This window comes from Microcebus murinus, chromosome 9 (assembly GCF_040939455.1).
Source record: "Microcebus murinus isolate Inina chromosome 9, M.murinus_Inina_mat1.0, whole genome shotgun sequence".
NCBI lineage: Eukaryota > Metazoa > Chordata > Mammalia > Primates > Cheirogaleidae > Microcebus > Microcebus murinus.
The window spans coordinates 23967180-23985320 of record NC_134112.1 but is presented as its reverse complement, the minus strand read 5'-3'; the positions used below and the strand labels follow the sequence as shown (position 1 = coordinate 23985320).

The 18141-nt window shown below is 43.3% G+C and overlaps 1 protein-coding gene across 1 annotated transcript in view; it reads left to right on the top strand.

Moving 5' to 3' along the window:
- Positions 1 to 18141, top strand: part of CREB5 (cAMP responsive element binding protein 5) — a 550201-nt gene that overhangs the window by 145717 nt on the left and 386343 nt on the right. Inside the window, exon 2 of the mRNA XM_076006338.1 lies at positions 11705 to 11760. The gene's annotated coding sequence lies outside the window, so the exon portion shown is untranslated. The remainder of the gene's footprint in view (positions 1 to 11704; positions 11761 to 18141) is intronic.

Below are 18141 nucleotides of genomic sequence, written 5' to 3'. Positions count from 1 at the left end.
AAACATATTTTTTCATAAACTGGTAATATAATCTCTTGATGTCATAAATATGAAAGTAACATGTTATTTATACAGTCATGATGTCAGGAAGATATTATTTAAGTACTTAATGGGATCAGAGGCTTAGCACACAGGAAATATATTTTTTTCTATATGTTTCCTGTGTCTGTTTTACTTAGTTTAATCATTTTACTTGCAATTTCTTTTTATTTTTAAAACAGGACCATAACTCTTGGCTGCTATTATTTCTTTTTCATTATGGCAAGTTAAGGATACCAGGTAACATTGTAAGGATGAAGCCATAACTTCATGTCTTCATTGTCCCTGTCTCAATCTATCTTTCCCTCTCCTTTATCTCCCTGTTCTGTTCCTTCTCCTACTTCTTATACTCTGGATTAATTAGCCTTTTTTCAACTCACTAGGCTTTGAGTATAAAAAGAAGAAAAGAAATCCCGGGTCTCTTTTTCTATGAATAAATATAGATGGCTTTATAATACATTTTAAGTGCTATGAGAATATACACATATTTTCCTGAGGGGGTTTTCTTGTTCATGGACAATGCCTTGGATTGGAGGTCAGATAATATGTAGAAAGTGATTTCTCGAGAAAAATATATTTTAAAACAACAGTGTAATAAGTTGAAAATACAGAGAGGGAAAAACCCAACATGTGGGTTGGAAAAAAAAAAGTCCAGAGCTTTGGTTTAGGCCCATATGTGTGGATGCGTGACATCCATCAGTGGGATAAACAGAGCCTGGTGGCTGATTTACAGAGTGATGTTCCTCTGCAAGAAGGCAGCCACTCACCCCTAACAACAGAATGAGTGATGGCAGCTGTATTCCAGAAGGATCTATTTGGGGAAACAAAACTTGGGATAGGGTGGGATCGACATGAAACGATAAGGAGATGTAAGGATCCCATCTGTCTGGCTCTCCTGGGATGGGGCCAGCCTCTGGAGCAGACTGCACCCCCCTCTCTTCCAGATTGTGGGTGTTGAGGGTTTGCATTGAGGAAACCACACAGGCCACACAGCTGCCCCTTGGTCAGTTTATTTGGACTAGTGAATCACTGGCATCTTTTAAGAGTAATTAAAGTCTTATATGGGATATCAAACAGATGGAAGTCTGTCTTATAAGCAAAACTGAAATTGGTGGTTTCCACATAAAATCCTACAAAGGACCGACTACACCACAAATGCAAGAGATTTTAACAACAGGATTCATACTCATAAACCATAATAGCAGCAGCTAACCTTGGTTACCATGAACCATTGTTCTCACACATCTCATTTAATCACAACAGCCCTATGCAGCCTGTATCATTATCACCTCTTCCATTCTACAGGTGAGGAAACTGAAGTATATAAAGAGAGATGCATTGGCTTTTGCCCATATAGCTAGTAAGAGGTGGAACTGGGAGTGGTTTTTTTTTTTCATAATCTTTTTTTTTTTTATTTCAGCATATTATGGGGGTACAGATTTTAAAGTTTCAATAAATGCCCTTTGCTCCCCTGCCCCCACAAGTCTGAGTTTCCAGCATGACCATCACCCAGATGGTCCACATCTTACTCATTAGGTATGTGTATACCCGCCCCCTCCCCCCTCCCACCTGCCCAATACCCTATTACTGTAGTACCTATGTGTCCACTTAGGTGCTACTCAGTTAATACTAGTTTGCTGGTGAGTATGTGTGGTGCTTGTTTTTCCATTCTTGGGATACTTCACTTAGTAGTATGGGTTCCAGCTCTAACCAGGAAAATATAAGATGTGGTATATCACCATTGTTTCTTAGACTATTCATCATCTTTTTATTGGACAAAATATACGTAACATAAAATTTACCGTTGTAACTATTTTAAATGTACAATTCAGTGACACCAAGTACATTCGTAATGTTATGTAACCATCACCACTCTCAATTGCCGTAATTTTTTCATCATCCCAAACAGAAACCCTATAGCCATTAGACAATAACTCCCTTTTGCCCCTCTCCTTGGAACTGGGATTTGAACTCATGAAACCTAGGGTCAAAGCACCAGGCTCTACCACTTCTGGTGGTCCCACCATTTTCTCTCTCATTGTGCCTATGAATCGATCTCAGGTTTTAGCATTTGCTTTTTGTGCCAGGCCTTGCACGTAGAGCCCTGGGTGGTGAAGAGATAGCAGCAGCCATAGATTATTTCCAGAATAACGGAGGCTTTGCGGCAAAGGCGGAAGTCAGGGTGCAGGTCAGCCTTAGCATTGCTAACCTGGCATCACTCTACTTGCCTGTGGTAGTTCTAACAACTAAACACGAAGGCCAGATTTTCTACCCCATATCAGTGGAATCATAATAGACTCCAGTTTTAAAAATCAATCGATTTTATGTACTGCTATTTTCATAGCCAATAGGGAGACTATATATACAACTTTATAGTAAATAGCACTCTGGATTTGTCAAGGTCTTTCTAAGCTCTATTTTATGCCTAAATATTGAAAAGTTGTCTCCTGAAATTAAAATAAGATCATGCAACTGTATTATTTGGTAATATCAGACAATTAATAGTTTTTCTTCCTGTCTATTGTCCTATTATCTATATCTAACACCATGTTACCATTGTGCAGTTGCCAAACTCGGAGCATGGGAAGAACCAAAGGGGCCAGACAAGCTAGAACAGAGCTCTGATATAAGGGTGGGGAAGGCCTTTCTAATCATGACCCCAAGTCTTGACATGACAGAAAGCTGGCTACATCAAAATCGAAAAGTCCTATATGGCAAAATAAAGTTAAAAGTCAAAAGACAAACTGAAAAAAAAAATCTATACAAAATAAATGGTAAGAAAATGGCTTCATATCTTTAATATAGAAAGAGTTCTTACAAATTAAACAAAAGCTAAGCATCTGGAGAGAAGACGTGCAAATGGATGATATACATAAGAAGATGCTCAATATAACTGGCAATTAATGAAGTGCAAATTAAAGCAAAGGAGATAATTAATTTTTTGCTTATTATTTTTGCCATAATACATATTAAAAATCTGGCGATTTCCCTATTGACAAGAATGTGGGTTCAGGGGGTACTCTCACTCACTGTAGGTAGTGCCATTTTGGAGGGCTGTTAAGCAATATGTAACAAAATTTAAAAGATGCATAGCCTGTGACCCCAGTAACACTATTTCTATGAAAAGTAGTCGCATACGTATGTACAAGTACATGAACAATTGTCCATTGTAGCACTGGTTGTAACAGTAAAAAATTGGAAACGACATGAATATTCATAATAGTGAATCGATTAACTAAACCCAAACAATAGAATCTTAAACAACCACAAAAAGGAATGATATCATATTCTAGTATTTCCATGGACAGATGTCTATGATAAATTGTAAAGTGTAAAAAAGCAGTTTGAGAACAGAATATGTAGTTTGATCACATTCTTGCAATTTTATGGGCAATGTAATTTCTGGAAGGATATTCATCAAACTGTTAATAGTGGTTATATATGGATGGGATTATGCGGAGAAATTTACTTTCTATTTTACATACTTCTGTGTTACTTGAGGTTTTCATAAGCACCTATCACTTTGATAATCTGCAGAAACAATAAAAATATTTCCATTAAAAAAATGAAAGAGAGACTATAAAGGGGCCTCTTTGGCTATGGAGGGAGAGAGTAAGCCCTCGTATTTCTCAAATCCTAATTCAAACCTTTTCATATTTATATAGCATCCCTCAGATCTGGGTGCATAAAAAGAAAATGGATGAGCGACTATTGCAGTGAAAGTTCCTAGGGTTGCAGCTATCTGATGATGACTCAATTGCCTTGCGTTTGTCTGCTCTAGCAAATTTAGCATTTGGAATATCCCTCCAGCCTCGAGACCAGCAGCCTCTGCCTTCTCTGCCTTTGCCGATCTGTCTTCTCAGTGGGGCCGAGTTCAGCAGCTCACTCCCACAATAAGTGCTCAGGCTTTTGCTCAACAAAATAAATAATGTGGTGCAAGAGGATGAAAGGAGAGATGAAGCTTCTTGAAATAAAGACTGCAGCAGGGCGTGATGGACACAATGGGGATTCTCGAGTCAGACCTAGGTTTGAAAACTGGCTGCCTTTCTTATTAGCTGTGTGACCTCGGTCAAATTACTTAGCCTCTCTGAGCTTCGATTTGCCCATCAATAAAACAGTATTAATAATAACTTTCACCCAGAGTTGTCAGGATTCAACAAGATGAAATATGTAACAGGCTTCACCCAGAGTTAGCGGTGCTCACAAATAACAGCATTCTCTCCTTCCCCTCAGACTTCGACACAGTGTTAAATAGCCACAGCAGCCCTGAAAATAGATGGTTTTGCTAAACAACACAGTGTCTCAGTGTACTGTTTGTACTGTAGTCTCTTTAAGTGTCAAGTAAGGGCACTGTTGTTAAAGCTATAGACAGAATATTTTAAAACCAGTGTGGGGGAGGAGAGCGGGGGTGAAAAAGCTTTATATTTTCTGACTCCCTCGGTGGGTAATATTCCTGATTCAAATGCGATTCAGAGTAACTTCCCAGGTTTCAAATGTTCTGTTACCATGTAAGATTGAGGAGGAATTGCTGATCAATTAGGTTTAAAAGCTCCTAAAACTCGAAAGAATCATTTAAATAAGTTACCCATAAATGCCCCTAAAGAGATGAGAATAACCTTCCACGTCAGCAGTACATGAGTTAAACATGTGGTTAACGATGATATAAAAGGAGGTGGTATATGGAATATCAGTTCCTGTGAGAGGGTGTTCAATATTAATTTATGCGATATCAATAATGCTTTAGTCTAAATGAACCTTCCCCACATATAAAACATTCCTAATTATTGTTAAACTGTTACTCTCCACTTACCATTGATCTTAAGGAAATGACTAAAATATTTGGAGAGTGCTGACACAGCACTATTACTCCGGGTCATTATTCAGAGCAGGTGTCAATCTCTTTCACTTAATCCCAAAGAAGGAAGAAAGAAAAGACTAAGTAGTTTTTCCTTTAATCAAGTCTCTCTCTTTCTAAAAGGAGAAAAGAAACACATTAAGATAAGTATAATTTTAATAGGAATGTTAACACTCTTATATTCTTTGGGATAGGTGAAGCTTTTGATTTTCAGCCAGGTTCGAGAGAAAACATGAAATGTTATAGGGTGGTGAATACAATAATTCCCTATAGAAATAGGTCAAGACTTCAGCAACCAATGGCCGTCTGGATGGGGCCTCCCAAGCTTGAGTCAGGTGACCTGGCTGTCCCTTGTTAACCAACCTTTCGAAGTTGACACGCATCCCCCCTACCAAGGCAAGAGCACACTGTTTTTGAGTTATACCTGTTAGGATTTCAAGATGTGATCCTAGAAACTCTAAACTCTACTAAAGTCAATAATTACATAACCACTGGCGTAACAATGCATTAGTATGTCAAGACTAGAAGGGTAAGTTGTGATGGCTCCAACTAGAACATCAGCCTGTATAAAATTGCTCTGTTGCCTACAAACTCAATGCAAATGTATTAATCTAAAGGTACCATCTCCTTCAAATACAAGTAGCTTATACCAAGACCTTCAATTTGAGGGCTAATTGGATTTATTCCTCTATTCTAATCCATAGAACTTCAATATTACATCTTACATGCAATTTTTGTGTAACTAATTGTTACATAACATTATGTACTGAGCACATTCTAAATGCCAGGCACAGTGCTAAATACTGAATTATTTTTATTAAATTCTCCCCAAAACTATATAAGGCATAGTAGTATCTAACACATTTTTTAGTAAATACTATGTGCTAAGCATTGTTTTAAGCATTTTATATATATTAACTTGTTACAAATATCCTGGGAGGTAGATGCTGATATTATCTCCATTTTATAAATGGAAAATCTGAAGTTCAGAGAGGTTAAAAAACTGGCCATGGTCACACATCTAGGAAGTGACAAAGCTGAGACTGTCAAATCTGCTGCTTTGCTGTCAGCATGGTGAGCATGGGACTGGGAGCAAGGTAGACTGCGTCAGTCATATGTCTGTGGGCAGCACCCTGACACATGATTTTTGAACCCAGTGCTAACCAAAAATGCAGGGCCTCTTGTTAAAAAGGCAGAGAAAAAGTGCCATGAAAGATATTAAACAGAAAATTTTTTCCTCTCTTCTAAAGTCAATCTCTTGACTTGTCACGGTGTGTTTCATTTGCTATTTAATGTCATTTTAAGTAATAAAAAAATCAAAATGTTATTATACTTTATTAGCACTAATTTCACCATTCACCTTTATATCGTACAATGTCGGTTTTAAATGTAAATATAAGATTAGCTAACATGTATGTGAAATAGCTCAAATCACACAATCTGCACCTCGTAGCTGGTATGTGTTTTGTTCTTACCAGAACTGTGGATACACTGCACAAAACAATTGCAACTGACCTTATTTCACTTCTTGGTGTGCACACACTCTGCCAACTCTGTTGTCTGCAGAAAGGAAAGTCAGAAAGGAAAAGGAACTATGGGCTGCACCATCTTTCTCTTCTATGTCATCATTTTCAGTGTATGTACTTATCTAATACAAGGGCCTAGCATGATGGAGTCCTCAATTGTGTTTCTTAGAATGCCATTGCCTTTTCCTGGCATTCCATGAAAGTTTTCAGTTTGAAAGGAAAGCATGGTCTCTCAGGGCTGTCAGCCCATCCTCACACCCCATCCCACTCAGTCAGAAGTGTAACCTGGTACTTGATTTGCATCTTGCTGAACTCTCATGCATGCTGGGTCCAACAGAATTCTGTGCTCACAGGCAGGAGGGCAGGGAATGACAGACATTCACAGCACATGAATCTCCTCTGCTGTGGGCACGCTCTGTGTCCTCTCAGGCTTCATTTACAAAGCACAGGTTCAAATATAAAATTATTAAAAATTTTAAGATGGCAACAGCAGAGCCTTAAACCAAGTGTGGGACCCTTCAAAGCATGAGGCCCTGTGTGACCAGGCCTTGCAGGCCGTGAAACAGGCCATGTCTGCAGCAGCTCTTGGTTGACCAGACACAGAGTGTGGGTGCAGGCTGGTGGCTTTCTCCACTCACTGCCGGTCTCTGGCTCGTTCTCAGCTTTCCTGGTTCTCCCATCCTCAGACTCACTTGGGCTCAGCACTACCATAGCATGGGCTGCCTCTGGGGCAGGCACTGGAACAGGCACCAGTGACATGGAATCTTCTCTTGGCTCAGCCATGCCCCAGCTGTGCAATCCTGGGCAAGTTACTTGCCTTCTCTAAGACTTGATTTCCTCATTGCAAAATGAGAATGGTTCTAGCCACTCACAGAGCTGTGAGGATTAATTGAGAAAAATACACACAAAGCCCTTAGCTCAAGGCTTGGTGTGTGGTAAATGCTTGGTAAATGTTAGCTAACCATGCTGTGGTTTTGACTGTCTTCAGATGGTGAAGAATCTTGGTGAAGAGTCTTCTTAGAAGGGATGGAAACTGCCCAGTGGGGCCATAGCTAGAAGTTTAACTACTAAGGGGGCTGCAGCAGCCACCTCCCACCATCACTATTAGCTCGGTTAAGAAAAGCCTCAAATGAAAAAATGAATGGGAAAAGGTCACTCTGAGCGGTGCATGCAGAAGGTAGGAGGAGAAGCCTTCTCTAGGGGTATGTGCACCTCTATGGGAAGCTGCTGGAGGACTGGTTTTAAGTCTATGAGCCTTGGGTCACATTTTTGAGTGTTGTAGGCCGACCCTTTTCCTGTTTCTTCACCAGCTTCCTACTGGGTGAGTGCCCATTTGTGAATTCTCTAAACCAGAGTCACTCAAAGTGCATGTGTGTGCGTGCACGTGTGTGTGTGGGGGGCGCGGGGTGCCCCCAGATACTTGCATTAAAATCACAAATGCAGAATCCTGGACCCAATGCCAAACATCAGAACTGAAAACCCTGGGTAAGACTGACACAAGAAACTGCCTTTAACAAGTCGCCCAGGTGTTTTTTGCTTCTTCTCCTAAGTTGGAGAACTTCTGTGGGAGTTTAAGAACTTCTGTGGGAGCCTAGGAGCTGGGAAGGAGGGAACCTCTTTCAGATGTTTAATCCTCAGCACCATGCAGCTCTGCCAATGTTTACTGAATGTCAGAGAAATGACTGGATCCAAGGAACAGGGCTAAAGGATATTTCCTGTCTGAGGCCTCTTGGGGTGGTTCTATTCAGGCCTGATATACAGTAGATATGCACTAGTAAGGCTGACAATTTGTTAAAATATTAAAATTCTTCCATAGGGGTTGGTAAATATCCAGTGCTTCCCACTGGCCCAGCTGCTGAGGCCGTTCCCTTCCACTGCCTCATGAGCCAGCAACTAAAGGGTTAACCCGTAGTCTAGCAGGTGGTCTCATCTATTCTCATTGGTTAATGTAGGTGCCAGTCAGCCCCCCCCACACACACACAAGTCCAACCTCCCTGGCATGACCAATGGTAGCTCAAGGGCTGGCTTGTTCCCTGCCTGTGTCCCTACCATGTGGACAGAGGTGGGAGGACCTTGGGTGGGTGGTACCCGAGCTAGTTACCTTGGTTCTGGTATAAGGGTCCCTGGCTCCACATGACCCGAAGGCCATAATGGGTGGTGAGATGGCATTCCTCATGGTGGTCCTGGCTCCCCGAAGTTCAAATGCCCCAGGCTATGGCCACCAGCAGCCGAGGTTCCCCTAGAGATGCCCTTGCATGGCTACTCCTGGCAACAGAAGCCTCCAGGAAACTTTGGCTCTGAAAAATCCTGGAAGAGACTGGGTGAACATGAGGCAGGCAGGAATACGAGTCCACAAACGTGAAGGCCTTGCTGGCCTGGTTTCACAGATGAGAAGCTGCCTGCACAGACAACACAGCAGAGGCAGTGTGAGGCTGGTGGAATTATTGGGTAAAAGATTCTTTTTTCATTTATTTTGTTAGTTTGCTAAAAGTACTGAATGCCCACCTATAACATCATGAGTCACGATATTTTTATTAATAAAAAGAGGGTGAGTGCTTACATAGCATTAATATTAATACTTGCCCTGTGCCAAACACTATTATAACTTAAGTAATATAATTATTAACCTGAATTACTATAATGCTCATCACCATCCCCATTATATAGATTAGGAAACTGAGTCTCTGAGGTTATTTAAAACTCAAGTAGCCGAGCCAGGATTTGAAATCAGACTGACACTGGAGTCCACACCTCATAAATACCACCTCTCTTCTTCAATTTACATTTAGAAAAGTCATTTGTGCATGTGTGATTTAGTTGGTAACGGATCTGGAATATATAAAACTCTCAGTCTGTAATAGAATGGCTAGAAACATTTTGAATGAAAATGCTATGGCTTCAGCAGAAACTGAGGTTAGCACCATGAACAATACTGCTGATATTAAAAGAAACTCTCTCCTTATTAAGAATCCAAGTAACCTGATGATTATCAAGCTATTGGGAAGTTATTGGAAAAGTTTGATGTGTGTTCCTATGTCACATCACGGTTCAGACAGGGGCATTGTTTGGTCACAGAGTGTCAAACAAAAGGTCAGCAATCATTTTTAAAGGCTGACCAATGATTTGGATAGTATTAGAAAATGATGAATTAGTTGCATTGAAAGTCACATATATATGCTTGTATTTAGAGAATACTGGGAATTAAATGTTTGCTTATCACCCTGGCTTTGCTTATTCAATTCCCCATTTGATTTCTTTGGTCCACACCTATCAGCTGGGGGGAAAGGTAAGCTCTTATGCTGAGCTCTGATGTGTGTTGAGCTATATCCTTTTTTTTTTTTTTTTACCTATAGTTTTCTCCTTGACTGGCTCACACTTTTCTTTGAGGGAGGCAGAAAAGGCTATTCTGGTAATCGAGTTGGAATGTGGGCAGGGAAACTGTTTCTGGGTCTGCTGCCGCTTCCTTCCATAAACCCAGGTGATTGAGCTGTCATATTTAAAGTTTTATTGGTTAAGATTCAGGTTAGGACTGGAGCCCTTCTTCTGCAGTTCCTCCAGGACAATCTGTGGAAAAGAACAAGTAGAAAACTGAGTAATGAGTTCTGGGTAAGGCTGTGAGGTTTCAAGGAACACTAAAGGGGAGGGAACATTTGAACACTTAAAAACAGAAAGAAAATACAAAGCCTTTCCAGTTAGTATGTCAAAGCCAGCTCAGAAGTTATGTGACAATCCAGGCAAAGGGCTACGATTTCTAGCCAGTCCAGTCATGATTCTCTGGCAAACTGCACAGTCACAGTTGTGATGAGTGGAGATGAGAAGTAATATATAAATGTCAGATGTTACATAAATGTCAGGAATGATTATTATTCGTCAATGAGGGCTAAAACGGTCCCTAAGCAAAGCCCCAACTCCCAGCCAGTATGTTCTTAGTAGAGGTTCTAACCACATAGAATCCACAAGGAGGGGATGCTCACCCCAGGTTCTATACAGGAGCCCAACTAGGATTTGGGGTTGAAAACAGGGGTTGGGGTGGTCCCATGCCACCCCTTGTTTATCAAGTGATCCCAGGCCAGCCCCTAACCTTCTGGAGTCCTCCTTAACACACCTGTAAAATGGGATAACTATAACACCTGTCCTACTTCTCCTTAGCATATCAACTTGTTGTCGTGGTTGTACGACGAGCTTTGTAAAAAGCACGAGCTGCTGCAAAGATGACAGTGGGCTAGTTCTAGAATCGGGCTGGAATTTAGCCTACGCCTTCCCTTTGAATCCTACTCACTGGGAGACCCTCTGAAGGGAAATTCATCTTGGGGGGTGGTGATGGCGGTGGTGGTCAGCCAAAGCTGAAGACGCCAGGCTCCTTTCCCGCGGCAGATCAGGCGCCCGGATCTGGCGTTCTGGCCCTGGCTCTGCCACTTCCCAGCCGGTGAGCCGGGGCCAGTTACCGGAGGAGGCTCTGGAAGTGATAGCCAAGGGCCCTTTCGGCTCTGACGCCGAGTCTAAATCAGGCTCATCACTTGGCTCTAGCTGTGATTCACCTTTCTCCTTAGGCGCAGCTCTCCCTCCAGCTTCTCAGACACTTGGAGCGGGGGTCTGGGAACGGGCGGGGGCTGTGTGTTTCACGTGAGCGTGCACCGTAAGGAAGTTATTTCCTCGGAGGTGAGGTGAGGTGGGGGCGGAGAAGAAGGGTTGACAAGTGAGTGCTCCGCGAAGCCAGGATGCAGGGAACACTGTAATGAGGTCACGACTGTCGCAGGCAGAAAGGAGCTGGACACCTTCTGGTGGTGGGGGCGGGGTGGGGTGGGGAGGAGCGTCCCGCATTTCTGTTTGCAGAAAGTCTCTCCCCGCAGCTTTCACCGTCTCCCTCCCCACCTCTCCCCTGGCCCCCCAACTCTACACCTTTCAAACCCATCCAGGCCCTCTCCGAAGAAGAGCCCATGTCCGCGGCTCCTCCGTGGTCCTGTCTGAAACCCTGAGGATTGTTTCCAAGCTGACTCACACCGCTAATGTCAGGGAGCGGTGTCACACGGCGCTGGGCTCTGCAAGCTGTTGCTTGCGCGGTCGCCCCCGCCGCCGCCGCTCCCGGGCGGGTGCACCAGGGTCTGCTGGCGGGGCGGGGCCGGGGCGGGGTCTGGGCGGGGCCTGCCCCCTCGACGCGCCGGCCCCGCCCCTCTCCCTCCCTCCCCCGCGGACCGCAATGATTTAGAAGTTCAGGAATCCCACGTGACGTCACCGGGGGGGTGATGTAATGCACTCTAAATAGAATGTATTGTAATCTTTGCTCAGTCCAACGTGGTCCCTTCACCCGGGCTCCGCTCTTGCCTTCTCCACACTTGTTTGGTAAGTTCCTAAAAATACGGCTGGGCCACTTCTGGGGCTTTTGCATTTAGCCACTTTTGTTGCACTTGCCGCGGGAGCCGTCTCGGGAGCGTACTTGTTTGCAGGGGTTGGTTCTCGGCGGCGGCCGCGAGGTTACTTGGTCCAGTGGGCAGGTCACAGGGCAAGGAGTAGGGAAGATGCGATGCATTTTTTTTGGAGGGTGATCTGTGTTTGTAAACATTTTGGCGGACCAGAGCGAAGTCCGGCCCCAACTGCTGGTGGACTGTGGAATTCTGCTGTGTCCCAAGGCCACCCCAGAGACCCCACGCCGTGTCAGTCCCGGAGCGCGTCTCGGTGGCCGCCGCGCCGCGCGACTGGAGGGATGCTAACGTGGAGCGAGCGCCGTGTCCGCCGGCGTGCGTGCGTGTGTGGGAGCGCGCGTGAGTTTCCCTGACGCGGGGAGCAGTTATGAATCGGGGGTGTGTGTTTGCCTCCAGAGACCTGGCAAGGTGCGGAACCCTACAGAAGTGCGGTCAAGCGGCGGCGGCGGCAGCGGAGACGGAGAGACAGGAGCACTGCCCCCGCTGCGTCCCCAGCTTCCCGGCGATGCGGCGGAACCCCCGGAGAAAGTTTGCAAACTTGCAGCGGGCGCGGCGAGGATGCCGGGTCACCCAGCGGGCGCACGGGCGAGCGCGCAGGGGCTCGCCCTCTCCGGGGTGCCGAGCCTGCCCGGGCCGCCTCTCCCGCAGGGCTGGCCGCCGCAGCTGGTGGGCGCGCGCTCGCCCGGGGAGGGCACGTCGCCCTCGGAGGGCACTTGGCTGTCGCTCCCGGCGCTCCAGGCTGGAGAGTGGCGGGGCTCTTTCTGCTCGCGTTCCCTTCTCCAGCCGCCTCCTGCCTCGGATCCTGCCTCGCTGGCATCACTACCTCTTCCCCGCCGCTGCCCCAAGTGACAGCTCGCGCTGGAGCCGCAGCGGCACCCAGGCCCTTCCCGGGACCCGGCGGCGGAGCCTTCCTCTGCGGCAGAGTCTCCACGGAGCCGTTCAAACTTTCCGCGAAGTTCTTAGAGGGGCAAGACGCGAAGGAGCCGAGGAGATGTTTTCCCCCAGCGGCTGCACCCCGCTTCCTCTTTGCCATCGATTTATTTCCAGGGGGTGCCTGGTAGATAAAGCCCTCCTTGTCCACCGCACCCCCCCTCCCCCGCCACTTGCCCTGAACGGGTGACAACCCCACTTGATGCTTCTTGTTCAAGGCCGGGAACTGGAGTGGGCTGCTTGTGCACGTCCTTGTCAGAGTCTGCAGAGTGTGTTTGAATTTTATTTTTCCCTCCTTCTCTGACATGTGTCAAGGAATAAAGGCTGGATACAGGTCCATTACGTCATTCTGCAGGCCAGTAAGTGTTTGATTCACGGCTTCAGATACTCAAGGGTTCAGTAGCCGAGAACGCTGACAAAGCAACTCTGCTTTCCACCGGCCCCCCCACCCGACCCCCACGCCCTCGTGCAACCGCCGGCTCCCTGGGCATCTCTGTCGCCCCGGTCCCCGCCCCCTCCTCCCCCGCCCCTCCCCCGCCCCTCCCCCGCCCGCACCGTTATCGCTCTAGCTCCGCCCCCGCCTTTCACGGCTCTCCCCAGGGCGAGCTCTGTCCCCGGAGCGTGGGTAAGAGCTCCTGGTGTCTGAGGGGACCTCAGTACCTGATCGGCACACGATCTGCCCTTTTCTATTACTTAAGAAAGGCACCAGCAAGCCCTCTTCTCCAGGACGACAAGGCTAAGCCCCGACAGAAAGGGCATCCCAGGAAACGTTTAGCAGCGCTATGATCCTACTGTGTCCGCGCGCGGTGGTGACTTAGGAAAGCAACACACCCACTTGCAAACAAAGTACTTAACTTTGCACTGCGCCTGCCTGGAGCCCCGCAGCCGAAGGGGGAGGGGGGCGAGAGTGGAGAAGTGAGGTTGCTGACTAAATCGAGTTTAGCTGAAAGGACCGAGATGAAACGTTTCATTCCCAAAGTGAGGGAATGCGAGTCGTGGAACCTAAAATACCACACAGCGCATTGGTGCGTGTGTGTTACTTTCTAGCTCTTAACCTTAAGTTTCTATATATAAAGAGGAAGTTAAATACATAAATCATTGAATGGAGTCAGAATCTCCGTATCTGGCAGTTGCAATAAAATCCCTGTGTCTGACTTGTTTAAGGCATCAAAGTTAAAAGAACTTTTTTGGATGGGGGGGGGGGAGGAGGGAAGGAAGTGTGCAGCAGAATTTAAATAAAAATTTTATTAATAGAGTTTTGAATGGAGGGGGACAGGGGATTTGAGTGCTGTCTGATTTGCAGTTGGTGAAAAATAAAGGTAAATTTATATTCTGAATATGTGGGAATTTCTTGAAGAACACATGTTTTGTTATAATCAGATCTACTTTCTTCAAAGTGAAAGCCATGCTGTAGGGTAGGCATTTGTGAAACTCCTCTCTGGGGTCTAATTGACATCCTTCCCCCAAGTTTGTGGCAGTATTTATTATTTATTCACATCTAGAGATGCAGTAGTATAACCCCCACACAATACATGTGCACCAAGAATGTTGAACTTCTTGTTTGTGATGCATAGACCTTAAGGAAAAAATGGCCTGGTCACGGGCACTGGAGAGTGTGATTAATGATCAGTGATTTAGTGATCAGTGATTAGTGGTTTTATTCAAACTGTTACCTCTGACCAGAAGCACACATCAGAGGATTAACAGGCTCTTTAGATAAATGCTCATTAGTGGAAGGGGAAAAGCAAAGATAATAGGCATGCACCCAGGGACAACTTTCGAAGAAAATCATTCCCGTCTTCAGAATAATAAGCTCTATTAACAGAAAGCCCTTTTAATTTAAAACTTGCTTTTATCTTGTAAATCAAAGTTAGATGTAAAAGTTTGTAGTGCCATTATAACCTAAATTTTCCCATATCCACTAGATGTGGATTATCTCAGTAGCGATATTTTTTTTTTTATTTAAATAAACAATTGGACCTTTAGAGCAGTTGAGCCCCTGACAAGTTCTTAACTCCCAGGGTTTGAAAGTGTCCCCCCTTCTAGGATGGAGATTGCAGCTTGCTAACTAGATGGCGCACTGTTATTTGGTGTTCTGTGCTGTGGCGTAGTGCAGGAGTATAAACTGAGCATGTAGCTGCTTGTGAGGTGTTCTTCAACACAACAAAGTTGATTCTGTGTAGGGTTGGAGGCTAGACAGTTCTTCAAATTTTTAGTCACATTTTCCATGTCAGTTAGATCTAGGGAGTTCAAGGCTACTGGAAAACTTAGTCTCATTACTAAAAGAAACTTAGAGAACAAAGGAGGAAAGGAGGAACGAGAATCCAGGAGGTACCTCTGGGTTGTAGAAGTAGTTGTGAAATACCAGACCTATTCTTTTTTTTTTTTTTTTTTTTTTTTTGCTAAGAACTAGTTTCACAATCTTCTGATCTGAAATATTGAGGCAAATACTCAAAGGTTTATTTTCTTCCTAATATTGCTGGTGAAAAAGAAGTTACTAGAGAGAAAGGAAGAAAAAACTTGATTTGGTGACTGCAGGAAGCAACACGTTGCTGCTTTTATTCTACAGATAATGGTAAGATGATGTTTATTATGCTTATTAAGCAGAGAGAGAACTTTGCACTTGGGACCACTCTTGTATTTTCATAGGTAGAATTCAGAAATGGAATTCTGATTTTGCATGGAATTTTAACGTTGCCTAGGACTTGTAGAGTTTTATGTGGAAGTGTGTGTGTGTGTTTTGTGAATAAGACCATTATTTCCGGGGTGAAATATGTTCATGAGCATGTGAACTGCATAGTGGGGAAGCTATGAAACATGTTAATTAGTGTGTCAGGTAAGCTTTCCCCTTTCCACGAGCCTTCATGAATCACTTCAATAAGTATTTAAGTTTCAATAAGAAAAGAATTCTTTAAAAAGAAACCTAAAAATTAAAAGCAGAACAATAAAACCATTTTCCCACATCCAAACCTAGGTGTTTATACCCCTGAAGAAGCATGCTGTTGAATATCAGCTATTACTTTAGTTTTAAAACTTAAAAAGAAAACAATAAAATAACTCACTTGTGTGTCCCCATAGATTTTTCTCATTTTCCTTTGCTTATAGCATTTTATATAGCTGTGTTATTTTAAAATCCTTACTGATTCGTAGCGATTTTTATTTTTTAACTTTACCCAGAGTAAACATGTTTGCTCAATTGATAATACCTCCAAGTCAACTGTTTTTGAATGCAAATTGTGGACATCCATAAATTGTCTATCAATTAGAAGTCAGTAGTGACCTTATATAGTTTTTATACCTGAGCAGATAGTTTATTGGAACATTCCCACAAAAAAAGTGGAAACCATGCCTTTATTTCTATGTTTTGTTATGTTGCAGCTTTTTTGGCGATTAAACAAATGGTAGTCTGTCAGAGACTTTTCCCGTGTAGCTTTTCAATTCTAGTATGTTGAACTGTTTCCCACACCTGCATATTCAAAACCAATTAATCATGGAGTTTCTATGGCTATTTGTACCTGACGTCAAGTTCCCAGTCTCCTGATTTCTTACTATAATTTATTTTTTAGCAATGATGCATCAGTATCTTGTAGTATTTCCTTAGCATTGGAGTTTGCTCCTGATTAAGCTGGAAATTATTTTGCGGGGGTGTGATGTTCACTTGAACCCCAGGACGTGAGCTTCGTATTTGTAGTTGGTTTTCTTCTGGCTGGGTTGTTAGATTAAAATTGGGATTGGAGTGGACTTATTATTTTTGTCATCTTTTCTTTTTTTCTTCTTTACTTCAAAGCAATGCCGTTAGTCACAAAATTAATGTGATCATGGCTGGTGTCTCCCATCTATATGCTTCTTTTGCCTCTTACAAATTGGATTTCTACAGCAATTTAAGATCTTTTTTTAGAGGCAGCTTTCTTGGATGAAGATGGAACAATGATCTCAGTCAATTCATTATCTTGTCCAGTTTGACTACCAGCTGTTTTATGGGAATCAACCAATGCTTTTATAAATTAGTGTTTAAAAATTTAAATCTATGACTATTCCTCTGAATTCTATTTAAGAAAATTATACAGTTGAGATAAGGTAATAAACCGGGGGGCAGTAGTCTCCAATATTTAAGTGTGAGAAAGAAGCACTTTCAGAAATGCTAAGCAGACTTAAAGACACAGAAGAACCTTTTTGTGTTGCTATTTGTAAACTAAATAAGCCATCTATTTCGTGGCAATGCTTTAAATTGAAAGTCTGGCACTTTAAAAATGACATCATGTTTAATGTTTTCACTAAAGAGTTATTACATTTTGTAATTAGGAAAAAAATGGGCAATTAGTGTTTTTTGAGCATCCATTAGTATTCCATTGTTGGGAATCACAAATCATGGATTTAACATAAGAAAATTCAAAAAAGAGAGAGAGAGAGAGAGAGAGAGAGAGAGAAGGCTTTTAGAAATTTCCAGGTAGTGATAACACTCTTCCAGAGATGTGAGTACAAGTTTCTCAGCTCTTATTTGGGACTCTGGGACTTTCAAAGTATTAATAAAACAAAGTTTAGGATAAATTCCTGAATATATGTTACATTGACATTTCGATATTTCTTTCTTCTAAGTTCACTCTACTGTCCTCCCCTTTTTCCTGAGAAATAGATCAGAATCAGTCACTTAATCAGTCACTCTATGCAGATGCTGGAAGCTGGGAGAGAAAACGATACCATTTCTCCTACTGATAGCCCAACTTCATTTCACAGAGAAGAACCCAAGGTCTGGTGGTGTCCCCTGGCTCACCCACGTGCAGAGCTAACGGCTGCCAAACCACGCCGAGAAGCCCGATCTCTGCCTCCAGGTCTGGTGCTTTTACCATGAGCCAGGCTGCCATAAGTGCCCTTGTCATGAATGGAGCATAACCGTTGGCTTTGGGCACTTGGCTCTTTCCAAGCCTTTTTGACTGCTAACCTTTCAAAGTCAAATTTTTGTCAGCTCTTTTTGAATGAATGTCTTGACCAAATAAACTGTAGTTTCTATTTATTCTATTTATTCTTATTTAATGTCTGCAATGTTAATTTTTCTAATATGGGCTTCCTTAATGGATTTTAACTTAAATTCTTCTTCTCCGTCATCATTATTAGGCATGCCCTTATAAAACTACACCAGCCAGATTCCATTTGAGAGTAAAAGCCAGGCAAAACTAAAAATGCTCTAAAAGACTGTCTCAGAACAAGGTAGTAACATTCTTTATTTCCTGTCTTTTTTTTTTTATTATGTTTGAGGAAGGGATCCAAGAAATTATTTAAAGTTAAAGTAAATAATCTTTCTTTTTGTCAAATAGAGCAACAAAGTGCTATGTTCTTTCTAGCAGATGTACTTTTGCCCAGGAACTGTCTGTAA